The sequence below is a fragment of the Topomyia yanbarensis genome, chromosome 2, assembly GCF_030247195.1.
Source record: "Topomyia yanbarensis strain Yona2022 chromosome 2, ASM3024719v1, whole genome shotgun sequence".
In the NCBI taxonomy this organism is placed as follows: Eukaryota; Metazoa; Arthropoda; class Insecta; order Diptera; family Culicidae; genus Topomyia; species Topomyia yanbarensis.
In genome coordinates, this window is record NC_080671.1 from 209306913 (window position 1) to 209320442 (window position 13530).

At 37.2% G+C, this 13530-nt stretch overlaps 1 protein-coding gene across 5 annotated transcripts in view; it reads left to right on the forward strand.

The window, feature by feature from the left end:
• LOC131682810 (polypeptide N-acetylgalactosaminyltransferase 2-like) overlaps window positions 1-13530 on the forward strand; it is a 278322-nt gene that overhangs the window by 113016 nt on the left and 151776 nt on the right. The gene's annotated exons all lie outside the window — the stretch shown is intronic.

The following is a 13530-nucleotide window of genomic DNA, read 5'->3' on the forward strand; positions in this document are numbered from 1 at the left end:
GCAACTCATTTGTGCTAATTCAGGGAGGACGCTTCAAAATCAATTCTCAGAATTTTATTCTGAATCCTTTGAAGCGTTTTCTTCCTAGTAGCACAACAACTTGCCCAGATTGGCACTGCATATAGCATTGCCGGTCTAAATATTTGTTTATAAATTAATAGTTTGTTCTTTAGGCAGAGCCTAGAATTCCTATTTATAAGAGGGTATAAACATTTTATATATTTGTTGCATTTTGTTTGGATTCCTTCAATGTGATCCCTAAAAGTGAGTTTTTTATCGTAAATCAAACCCAAGTATTTAACTTTATCTGACCACGTTAAATTCAATCCATTAAATTTAATAATATGGTTATTATTTGGTTTAAGAGAAGAAGCTCTTGGCTTATGCGGAAACACAATCAATTGTGTTTTTGCCGCATTAGTGGAAATTTTTCATTTTTTCAGGTAATCATTGAAAATATTCAAGCTTCGTTGCAGTCGACTGCAGATAATACGACGACTTCTCTCAGTGGCTGAGATGCTAGTATCATCACAGAAAAGTGACTTTTTACAGCCTGTAGGTAGATTTGGAAGATCAGAGGTAAAAATATTGTATAGTATTGGTGCGACGCTTGATCCTTGAGGGACGCCTGCTTTAACGGGTAGCTTATTAGATTTACAATTCTGATAAGAAACGTGTAGGGTACGGTTAGTAAGATAACTTTTAGTTATCATTATTATGTAAATTAGAAAATTGAAATCCCACATTTTGGCAATTAAACCTTTGTGCCAAACACTGTCGAAGGCTTTTTCGATGTCTAGAAGAGCAACTCCAGTGGAATAGCCCTCTGAGATATTTGCCTTTATCATATTAGTTACTCTCACAAGATGATGAGTAGTTGAATGTCCAATACGAAATCCAAACTGCTCAGGAAGAAAAATAGAATTCTCATTGATATGTGACATCATTCTAGTTACGACGATTCTTTCAAATAATTTACTAATAGAAGAGAGTAAGCTAATTGGTCGATAGCAAGATGCTTCTGCTGGGTTTTTATCTGGCTACAAAATAGGAATAATCTTGCCATTTTTCCATCTTTCAGGGAAGTATGCTAATTCAAAACATTTGTTGAATATTTTGACCAAGTATCTCATGGTGATTTCGGAAGGTTTTTAAGAAGAATGTTGAAAATTCCATCATAACCTGGAGCTTTCATATTTTTTAACTTTTTCATGATGGATTTGATCTCATCATAGTTTGTTTCAACAATATCGTCTAGAGACAATACTTGATTTGAAACGTTTTCATATTTTTGTAAGACTTCGGTTTCAATAGGACTCACAACGTTAAGATTAAAATTGTGGACGCTTTCAAACTGCTGAGCAAGTTTTTGAGCTTTTTCTTCGTTTGTAAGAAGTATGTGGTCACCTTCCTTTAAAGCTGGAATTGGTGTCTGAGGTTTCTTAAGAACCTTGGAAAGTTTCCAGAAGGGTTTAGAATTTGGCTTGATTTTTTCAACCTCTTTCGCTAAATTTTCATTTCTTAAAAGTGTGAATCTATGCTTAATTTCTTTTTGTAGATCCTGATAGATACATTTCATAGCAGGATCACGAGAACGTTGATATTGACGTCTTCGAACATTCTTCAAGCGAATCAGAAGTTGAAGATCGTCGTCAATAATAGGAGTATTAAATTTTTTCTGTGTTGTTGGTACTTATAAATTTCTAGCATCAACTATAGATATACTTAAATTTTGTAATGCCGTATCAATGTCAGCTTTATTTTGTAAATCATGGTCATGATTAAAATTATTCTCAATATAAGTTTTGTACCTTTCCCAATTCGCTTTGTGATAATTGAACACTGAGCTAATGGGATTGGAAACAGCTTCTTGAGAAAGTGAAAAAGTTACTGGAAGATGATCAGAATCAAAGTCAGCATGTGTAATCAATTCGCTACAAAGGTGACTTTGATCTGTCAAAACCAATATTTATTGATATTTCATCCAAACTTTGACCTTGAGGTAGCCCTTTCAAAACAGCCTTGAATGGTCTATCTGTCTTGAAATCATATGAATAACATTTATATAGCTTCTCCGTAAGATACTGGAGCAGTCGTTTGTGGCCAATCAATTCCTCCACTGTAACTCAACATTCTCCTCTTCGGCCAATCTGAAAAGAGACTTTTACGTCCGGAAGGAACGTCGAAAGCTCAGTTCGAAAGGCTTTGAAGTCGGAGATCATCAGTGTTATAGGCGGAGGTGATTGCGTTTTCTTCTCATTGGCATTATGCGCAATGCGAGAAATTTTTAAAAATTTCATCAGCTTCACATTCGGATAAAACATCGAATGAGTTGCTGCAGTCAATTGAATTTTCGGGTGGAGAAGATACCCTTTTCCGTTTAGCTTTAATTTTTGGCGCACGGCCTTTTTGGGAGGAAACACGATTATGACAAGCGCCAATTTCTCGAGTGATCGAGTTGTGCTATCTTATGACAAAGAAAAAGAGACAACATTCTTAGTTTGTTGGCTTGCTATAAGCCGAAAAGATTATAGCAAGCCAACAGATGTCTCTGATGACATAGGTAATTCCTATTCAGATCAACCATAAGCATTTGCTAGGTTCTTGTCTCGGGAGCAAAACTTTTCCTACCATAGTTTTTTTTTCTGGGAATGGTTGGCTTTTATATTATTGAACAAATTTCCTTTTGAGATTTCCACTTGTTTTGGAAAGTATACCGAAATGTAGTGATAGATTATGCAAGAAGAATATTTGTTTCGTCTAGTCACCTGTCAACAATAACATTGTTTGATAGACATTGTCTCTAAATTGTCAATGAAACCAACTTTTGTTTATTATTTTTCCTGAATAAAGGAGGAAAATTGGGAAAACTTTGTGTTCCAACACTATCATTTTGCAACATGATATTGCTGCTATCGCATGGAAAAGTATAATATTGGACATAGTGATCTATAACGCATAATTTTACGAATCAGTTATAATTCATTTTTATATGAAATGCACATTTGTGACACGTCATACATATTTTATCATGAATACACACTTACGACACGTATGCGAGCGACTTTGGTTTACATTTTAAGCAAAAACTGTAAGTGTAGTCAACCGATCTTCACACAAATCGAGAGATTACTTCAGAAAAGATAGACGTATCGAATGTCCTCCGAAAAGCTTCTAGCATTTATAAATTTTAAGATATTCAACCTCAAACTTCAAAAATCGTTTTCCTCGAAAAGTGCTAAATGGCGCTTGTCATAACTCAGCACAACAGCGACGAATTGTCGAAAAAATATAGGTAGTCTTGAGAAAGACTGATCGAGCGAAAATATAGGTAGTCTTGAGAAAGACTGTTGCTGTTGAAAAACTCTAGGTAAACCAGGAGCTATCAAGATTTGTGACCGGTTCGAACGAAGGTTCAAGCCGGTATGGGCATATTATATTAGCAAACCAACAGAATACGATGAAAATATTCATGATGGCTATGGTTCCAGTGGAGGTGGTAGCAAAAAGATGGTTTTTAAATTGATGTTCTGCCTAGGCAATTGAAGTGATTCCAACCCGTGCTGGGAACAGATGGTGGTGATTGTGGAAACTGTTGAAAGTAAGAATCAAGAAGGAAGACAGTGCGTGAATTTTTCTCACGCAAAGGCATTAAATCAGGTCTAGAATTTTATCCAAACTGTGGATAATTGATGTGGATTTGATGACCAATTTGGTAAGCAGCAAACGTCACGTTCAAAAATGTTCGAATGTTTGACTGTTTAATCTACCTATGATTATGACCTGTGTCAGGCCATGGCAAAACGTCGGAGGATCCTTCAGCTCGGTCTAAGTACAGACAAACAGACCTAATAATTCGAAGACTGATTTGGGAAAAAACATCGATGATATTCAAAAGAGCACATCTGAACATTATATTACATTACGCTACCTACTGTCGCTTCAGCTCATCGCGTCGTAAAAAGCGATGCTAATACATTTGACAAGCTCTAATAGAATTTAAAATTGTTTGAGTTAAAAGTTGCAGACACAAGAAGTCACCATATAAAACTCTGGCTAGGAATTTTGCACTACCCCGCAGGACCGTAGTTTGAAAGCAAGAATCCTTGTTATGTCATTTGCCATATTGATAAATTGGAATCAAATTTATAATTTTAAACAATAAGTGATTATTTGATTCCATCTTTGGAATTACCGTATCGGTGACAAAATGTTGCATTTAGTTGATACACTATCAACTTGCCACAAATTCATGTGTACCAATTTGCCCCAGGGTATGCACATAATGTTTATTTCTTGAAGTATACAACCGATTCTAATTAGAATTGGTTGTGTTATTGGCGCCGAAATACTACATAGTTAATCTCAGCCGGGATGTTGGCTGGTTCTAATTCGCATTACGGCTTCAGTGACACATTCTAGTTAGAATCGGTTGTATCACTGGAGCCGGAATATGGATTAAAACCAACCAGAATTCCGGCTCATTTTGAATTGAAGTTTACTGGGTGTACGCAAAGTCCGTATACCGATTACCGGAAGTCTGTTGGCCGCTAGTAGCGCCGGCTAGCGGCTAGTTGTTGTTTGCTGATGTCATTTAAAAATTATAATAATATTTTCTACTCATGCAATGGATGACATTTTACTCATACAAAGGATGTCATTTATTAATAGCAAAAGTACAATAATTGTAGTAATTATTACTTTTGGGATGGATCAAAATCCACTTTGAGCGGAAATTCCGGAGAAACTATTGTTGGCTTAGCGCAGTTCACAGCAGTCACGAAAGAGATGACAATACTCCTTTTGTTCAAGAGCATTATGTGTGTGGTGAACATTGGTTTGGAACTTCCCCTCAACGTGAATGTTGATAATTGTCTTTTAAACACAAAGCTCCGATTTACATGTGTAACGTGCCATTTGAGCCAACCGCTACTGATTCCTGAAGTTAGACGAGATGTGATGACTATATTAACGTGCTCCGTGTATCAAGCTCGGAAAACAACTCAGTTTACTTCAACAAATTAATATCATTCTTGCCACGCATAAAATGCTACCACTTCATTATTTTTGTTTTACTGTATGGAGTAAGGTGGGGTAAAAGTGCGCGTGGGGCAAAAGTGCGCATAGGACTTCTAGAAGCACACAAGCGCTAGAACCTGGCAACTCTGTATGGATTTAGTATATCATTGAGTCAACTAATCGCACATATAAGCATGAATGTTTTGAATATAGTGGTTTGAAATTAAGGGGGAATGACCATTTTTCGCTGCTTTGATGTAATTTTTTGGATTTTGGGAATCATAAATTGGCTGTTTGAATAAATCAGAATCTATAAAATTACAGTACCCTAAAAATCTTCAATATATGGTTCGTTGCTGGATATATTTGATTTGATGAAAAAAATCTTATTCTTATTTTCGTAACAATTTGATAAGTTAAAAAACTGACGGTGGGGTAAAAGTGCGCATAGCATATCCGCCCCAATAAAAGGACGCGAATGAAGCTTTTTATATAAAAATTGAACTAATTCTTCCATGATTTAAAGAAGGGACCAGCATCTTCAATATCTGCAAGCTCACCGGTCAAATTACGACTGATATGAGCGGTTTAGGAACAAAAGCATCAGCATAACTGGTTCCAGGGGAAAATATATAGTGCCGAAAGCTCAGAGTAATTAAAAAAGAAACAAAAAAACTATGAATAAGTAAATATAGATGTATTTCCAATATAAATAGCATATTCGCAAGAATTCATGAAGTGATCCACCATTATGTTCTTTCAACATAATGGTAAACTGAACAACATCAACCGAGGTAGAGGGAGCAGTACTTTTTAGTTATGAACAGTGATGTACCAAATCGGGTTTTTATAATTTTGAGGAAAAACCCAAGGTTTTTTCCCGATTAAAACGGTTTTTTCGCGGGAAGATTGGGTTTTTTGGATTTTTGTGATATATTAGTGATTGATCATTAATGTATTGTTATCCAAACACTTTTATTTTATTTATGAGCATTGTTGTCATAAAGTTTTGCATGTATATGAATTCTGAATGGTTTTCCTCGATTGAATCATTGCTATAGCGGTGATCCAACATTTCTTTCCAAATATTGGGGTTGAATAAGTGATAAAACTTTTCAACACGTTTTGGGCTAAGTCGATTGCGTTTCGTACTGTGCATTCACCTAAACGTACTAAACATTTTTCTACTGTTGCTGATGTAGTTGATGCCGAAAGAATTCGGATTACGATTTGTGAGAGTTCTGATTACGGTTCATACTAATGACGAATGCCAAGGCCACTCGCTTTCTGCATATTACTCACTTTTACTTTTCACCGAACTAAATAGGTATTTTCTACATTTTGTATGAATACCTACCTCATTTCGCTAAAAGTTATGCAACCCCTAAAATGAGTAACAAGCAGAATAAAAGTAGTTTGGGCATCACATGATTATTCTAATTTTCACTAGTTTGAGTTACAATGACTATTGTTTCCAGTATTATATGAAACAACTTGAAATATGGAATGGACCGAAATTAAAGTAGCAGGAACAGAAAATGCTTCGTAAAACACGTTATAAATATATTAGAATGTGAAAATTGGATTTAAACTTCAAGTTTAAAAATCGGCCAGGAGCTTTTCGATTATGTCCCACAGAATTAAAAACGAAAAAAAGTATATCCGATTCTTAAAAAGGACTTTCCTTTATACAACTTTTAATCTTGAATGTAACGTTGTACGGAATTTCCCGTGAGCGAATTATACTGGATGTTCATCCTTGCCGACTTTTTTGGGTGAGAATATTCTAAGCGATTCTCATGCTCAAGGATTTCTGTCCAATTTTTACGCTTGATGTTTATATTCGATTTTTATATTTATTTTATATTTATAGATATCTGGAGTGGGTCCTACAAAGTATGTTTTATCCTTGCGACTTTTATTTTCGGTCCCACTGAACGAGCAGCCGCTAGATTTTCAGAGCAGCGTGAACTCAATGCACTAGCGCGACTGCCGAAAAGTTAAAAACATTAAATGAACATCATACATTCGATAAAACGAAAAAACCCACATTTCGTCCGGGTTAAAATGATTTGGGAAAAAACCCGGTTAAAACCCAAAAATAAAAACCCGGGAAGATGGAATTTTTCCCATCGGTACCTCACTGATTATGAAGGAAGAGCAAGAGGGGATGGATATCCTAAAATTGATTAGTTTAATTTATGGGCGGTAATATATCGGCTATTTAATCAGTACGCACTTTTGCCCGTGCTATGCGCACTTTTGCCCCGACCATGGGGCAAAAGTGCACATTTGAGTATTCATAAGAAAATAATTATTTCTCGGATTACAAGCAAAACCAAGAGATATCTAGTATTACGTTTTGAAGATGTGTGATGAGAGTATTAATTTGTAATCATGCCGATTTTCTAGTGCTTTTCTACCAATAGTTATTTTACGTAAACTAATAGGTGCGCACTTTTGCCCCACTTTACTCTACTGTTCTGCCCAAGTTGTACAGTAATGTTGCGATTTCGAGTGGTACAGTCCAGCGTGCCAAGTCCCTTAATAAGCCCACTATTCTGCGATTCAAAATCGCCTTTGAACATTCTTAAAACGCAGATATATTTACGAAACTAAACTATCAGCAATATTACCACAGATGACGCACATTTCGTCGCTGTTGTGCTATCTTATGACAAACGCCATTTTGGGGTAAACTGAGCTAGATATGCCACATTACGTGTTTGAAAAATCTCTACAAAGTGGCGTTTTCAGAATTTTGAAATTCTACTTGGTTACTTAGATATAGCGAGAAACATGATGAGAAATTGTGAGTTTTTTGCTTCAAATCACTGTATCTAGGGATTTGCTCAAGCTATATTGAAGTTTTAGATGTTTTTATATGTGAAAATGTCTGAGGAACACAATGGCATAAACATTTTCAAAAGACACGACTTGTGAGAAAAACACATTTTTAGTATTAAACTGGAAATAAAAGATATTTGGCAACACTGTAACCAAAAATAACATTTTTTTTCTAGATTCCCTGACTCATTTCCTTCAAAATGCATTTCACCGATTGTTTATAGACTATATGAACGCAAAGATATGAATAAAAGTTAAAAATTGATGATTTTTTTCTATGGAAAATTTTCCATGCACGATTATGACACGTCATACAAACTTTGTCATCAGCCTATGACACGTATGAGTGCGACTTTTGTTTACATTCCTAGTAAAAACTCGCAACATAGTCAACCGATCTTCGTAATATTTGAGAGATTAATGCAGAATAGATAGAAGCATCAATTGTCTTCTTTGGATTATTTATACCATTTATAAGTTTCAAGATATTCAATCTCAAACTTTAAAAATCGTTTTTCTCGAAATGTGCTAAATGGCGCTTGTCATAAGATAGCACAACAGCGACGATTTAGGCTACAAAATTTATGTAAAAATCTATCTAAACATCGATTATCTGGGGGTATGGCAGGATTCTCACATAGATTAACGCCCAAATTTTCTCCCATCCGAATATCGACTGTAGCGTCCGAAGGACGTATGTCAGATGGCTTCCGCATAATTTAGTAAAACCCAGCTTTCTCTGGCTTTTCAATATAATATTATCTTCTCTTCAAAGGTATCGAAATACATAAAAAACGAAAGTGTCTTCGAAACCGATCGTTCGTATAAACTGGTTCCGCAAAACAATCGTTGAATGGCCGAAAAACTTCTTCCACCGCAAGCCTGTTTGTAATATTTAGGATGAGATCCTCTTCATTGCACTTCTGATTCGGAGCCGTCGTATAGGGTTCGCAGTACCGACCCTTTTTGGCGAGAACCGGTACTACGGTACTGAAGCCCTTAGTACCGGTAGTACCGGTACTCGAATATTTTTGTTAAAAAATTGAAAAAAGCTTCAAACTGAATTTGAATGCTTCTCAGATGAATGATTTGTGCTGATCAAAAAACATGTGTATTGTTTTTAAATGCTTCGGAATGGCAAGACTCATTTCGCAGAAGATATTTTTCGTATACGGTACCTTCTTTTATTTCGAAATCTAGGCCACTTTGAAATCAATTACTGCTAAGTGGTGCAACTTTCGTCGACTTGAACAGATGGTAAATGTATGAAACCCTATTAACAACAGTAAATCAAAGCGAGAATGGCAGTAAATCCGAGCAGGTTAATCGTATTTCCTTTCTTGCTTTTCTGAAAATTGATTTCGACCTTTATCTCGTTTGCCTACTATTCTCTATGCATATCAAGGCTCCTTGCTTTCCTTTAACTATGGAGTTTTGCTGAATTTTCCGATCACCAATAATTACAAATCGCCCCATTTGAAGCAAAGTCTAAAACTGTTAGCTACTAAATCGCTGTTCGTTCTTTTATAGATAAAGGTTTAAGAGCAAACCAAATACAGACATGACTTAGACCATAGTCTTATTACGCGCCACCCAGTGAATAATGGAAACCAATCAGAATGTCGCTAATAAAACTTTAACTTCTAGAATTATTATGATGATGGCCCCACCTCATTCCCACACAAAGGTGTCATCTCACCGATTTATCTAGAAGGTAAATTAATATAATTAAACGTTATCTTGCAGATCGATATTTTGAAATAGATCCCCTGCAGAGTTCACATATTTGTCATAAAAAATTGTATAGTACCGAAAATACCGGTACTGGCTTTTGTTCAGTACCGGTATTACGGTACCAAAAATGGGTCGGTATTCCCGGGATTTTCGGTACCGGTATTACCGGTACCACAACCCTAGTCGTAGTATGTGCTTCAGACAATCTCCGTCCCGAAACCATCACATTTCTCAGAATTATTAAATAGAAACTTTTAGCATATTTGATAAAAAAAATATCTTATTGAATTCATTTATACAATGTTTATTGCTTCAAACGGCAAAATTAATGGTACGAACATTTTTTGCATTGAAACAATAATTAACCTTTAATCTCAATAGACATTTTCAGTTTGAATAATTTTGCAATCATCTCAATAAAATAATTTTTGGAAAAGAGAACGATATTTGTTACTGAAACGATTTTATTGAATTAAATAAATAAATGTATTTTCTCTCTAGCAATATTTTTTTCACTGAATTAAATCCATATAATTAAAAAAAAACAATTTTTATTGCATGATTGCAAAAAATGTAAGGTAACTATAATAACAAAACGTGAAAACGAATTATTATTTTGGCAACCTATTTACCAATGACCGGTGCGAAAACGGGTGTCTAAATATCTTATTATCGTTTAGCATAAACAAAATACACACGCATTGGCTTACGCACCGGTGCTGATAGTCTTAGTCTGCGATGCCAGGTCCGTATAACAGTCCTTCCTTCACCTCGAATTGGTCCTGGAGAGACCTGTGCACATGTACAGCGCAATCTGGGATCGTGTATAGGGGGAAGATGCGGTAAAACGCACCCCCTAAGGAAATATGATCATAACTCAGCTATAGAACATCAATCGGGAGAATTTAATTAATGATATCGTTTTGCCAACATTTTCCTCTGTAATCACATGTAACCCGAGACAGTTGGAGCCGGAGCCTAAATCAATATTTAGCGGATGGCTTCAGCGCCACTCCCGAAGGAGACCATTCGCCTTGTTCGGTTTGCCCAGCTATTGAGACCCCTCCTACGGGCGGGTACTATTTGTTTCAGAGTTCTGGCTCCAGAATGGTCCAACTGGACTCAGGTACCTTGATTACCAGTCTGAAAACATTCGCTAGAAATCAAAACAGTATACAAAGAAGGCCTCAGACTGGTATAATTGATTAGCTCTAACGCTTTTTATCATCACGGGCAAAGATCTACTCAAACACAAGGTCCCCAATCGTGGCCGATTTAGGAAAGGTGGAGTCGAAGAAAAAAGGAGTCAACTCTGCTCGCTAAAAACGGAAACGACCGAAAATCGTGAAACTACCTATACCAGAAAATACCAAAAAATAGTTTACTGCAAAAAAAACTGTTTAATCACTTCAACTCATAATTCGCTAACAAAAAAATATTTATTTCACATTTCGGGTCTCGAACCCAGGCCTTCCAACTTGCTAGCTAATTTCCTCGCAGCGCGCTAACCAACATGGTCACTGCCTATCCTGTCTCTCTCCCTTCCCCAAGCATATCAAAAATCTAACTACCTAACCTGGTGTTCATCCGAAAATGAGTGGCTCAACTTACGGTGCGTGCATATACAGTCGGCGTGTTTGCGTGTAATACAGCGATTTCATCGCTGACCTAGGATTTTCACGGGGTGGGAAAAATATAACCGCCGAACAAAAAAACTGATAATAGGGTTTCGAACCCGGGCTTTTTGAGCTTGTCACGAAAACGCTGTCACTTAGCTCACTGAACCGGCATTTGCGGGTTTAAACAAAATTGATCATGCGCATGTCAAAAAAAGGAAATGAATACTCACACTACCATGGTTTTACGTGGGTCGCTCGAAGATCCTGTCCGCTAGAGATGCTGATCCGGTTGCCACAAACGATTTGCCCGGTCGTTTGCTGGCAGAGTCTGACCTGATGGAGGTCACTGCATTACATGTTTCCCACGTGGGTTGTTCGATAGTCGGTGCCCAGCAACTGGACGTATGCTAGCAACGACGCTGCTCCCTAGCTAGCACGAATTTGACGGTCGTCGCTCTTCCGGATGGTTCACCGGGAACTTTGTAGCTGGATGGCGGGGTCAGAAGCGGTTGATGACGGATGATGATCGGTGTGACGGGATGCTGCAGCTTCAAACCTGCACGAAAAACACGCATCCAACGACAAGTTGGAATTAGGGCACGCACTGCACTGGCCACCATTTGCACCTTACCTTAATTCGGGAATACCGACTCTAAACCACTGCTTCGATATGCGGGAAGCCACTTAACTTGTACGAGTTATAACTGGGAAGGGAAAACTAATTACTGGCAAAACTGATATAGAGAATCTCACGATTTTTATCTTTACCTATAAAACCACACCGAGGCGCGAGAAAAAAAAAACTAAACCACTCCTGCCTCTTCCACGATCCAGAACAAAGTGAAAAACCAGACCTCGATCCTCTACTACCAAATCCCGGGTGCTGCCGAATGGCTTTCAAAACCCAGAGACAAATAGTTTCCCCTCCACTATAGCTTATTCTGCGGTTAAAGGTCGCAGAAAGGGTTATCTCAAAAGCGGAGCGACGCCTGCGTCGCGACCACCCGCCAAAAGTAACTCGGCTCCAACCACGGCTGGATCCGGTGGGTGCTCAACCACTCATCTGACAGTTCATTCGAAGGAACTCCAACCAACCTCTCACTCTCATTCACATTTCGGGAGAAATTACAGAAGCTTTTACCCATGCTGAGCGGACCAGTTATTCGAGGGGCCGCTCGATATTATTTACATTCATATCATAGTACTACATCATTCCCCACTTTGTTTTCGAAAATTTGATTGGTTGAAAACCAATCAAATTTTCGAAGGATATTTGTATTTGTAATTGAGAAAATCGTGACTGCTGGAGTCATATGTGGTCATCGTCAAACAAAAATTGACTCATCATCTATTTGCAGACATTATCTGTTACTGACCATCATCATTTTTCAACTCCGATCTCCAGCAGCAATCAACTAAATTTAACCAAAAAATGCAATATCCAAGCTAATACTGAACAACTGAAAAACTTTGCTTGATCTTTCCGATAAACTTTGGCTAATGGTAATTGGCAATCACATTCACTCATAATATTCGACTATAATTGGAACATTCCAATGTACAGTTAAACTAAAAATTAAGACACGAATTTCTTTACCTCAGTATAAAAACTAAGAAGTGAAATACGCTCTTCGTAAAACCTTCACCTTTGTGAAAAAATACTAGAATGTTTTGCTGAATTTTTTGCTCCAAACCTCGGAATAACATCCAAGCAAAACGGATTCAACATCACATCCTTTAAATGGGGGTCTGTTTCCGGTTATTGTGAACTACTCTGGAGTTCTCCAGAAAAAAATGTTCACGATAATCCAAAAACGCAAATCGAACGAAGCGAGAATTTCTGACCGTCAAAATTGTTTGACCACGAAAAACTCACAACATAAATTATCAAGAAAAAATACCATACAGTCACCCCTCGATCACACATGTTGAACTCTCATTCATCCCTCTCACGCGTCACTCATTCTCTTGCCAATACCTGGGACGGGACCTGCGGAAAGAAAAAAAACGCGTGTCAAATTGATCCAGCACGCAAATGTCAGATTGAACCGGCTGTCCTCAGAGTGATTAATATGGGGAGTATTTTATTTGAAATTAAGTAAATGCTAACTTTTTTTCAAATATTTCAATAAATTAATCATTAGATCAATAATGATAGTGGAGATGATAGTGTTTTCATTAATTTCGAGATCGGTAATTCTTGTGAACTTCACCCACTGTTCTCACAAATCGGGATTCACCGGAAAATGGTGAAATCATCTCCGGATTTTTCGCTTTGCTTCGACCGCAATTTTTGACCTTGCACTCCATG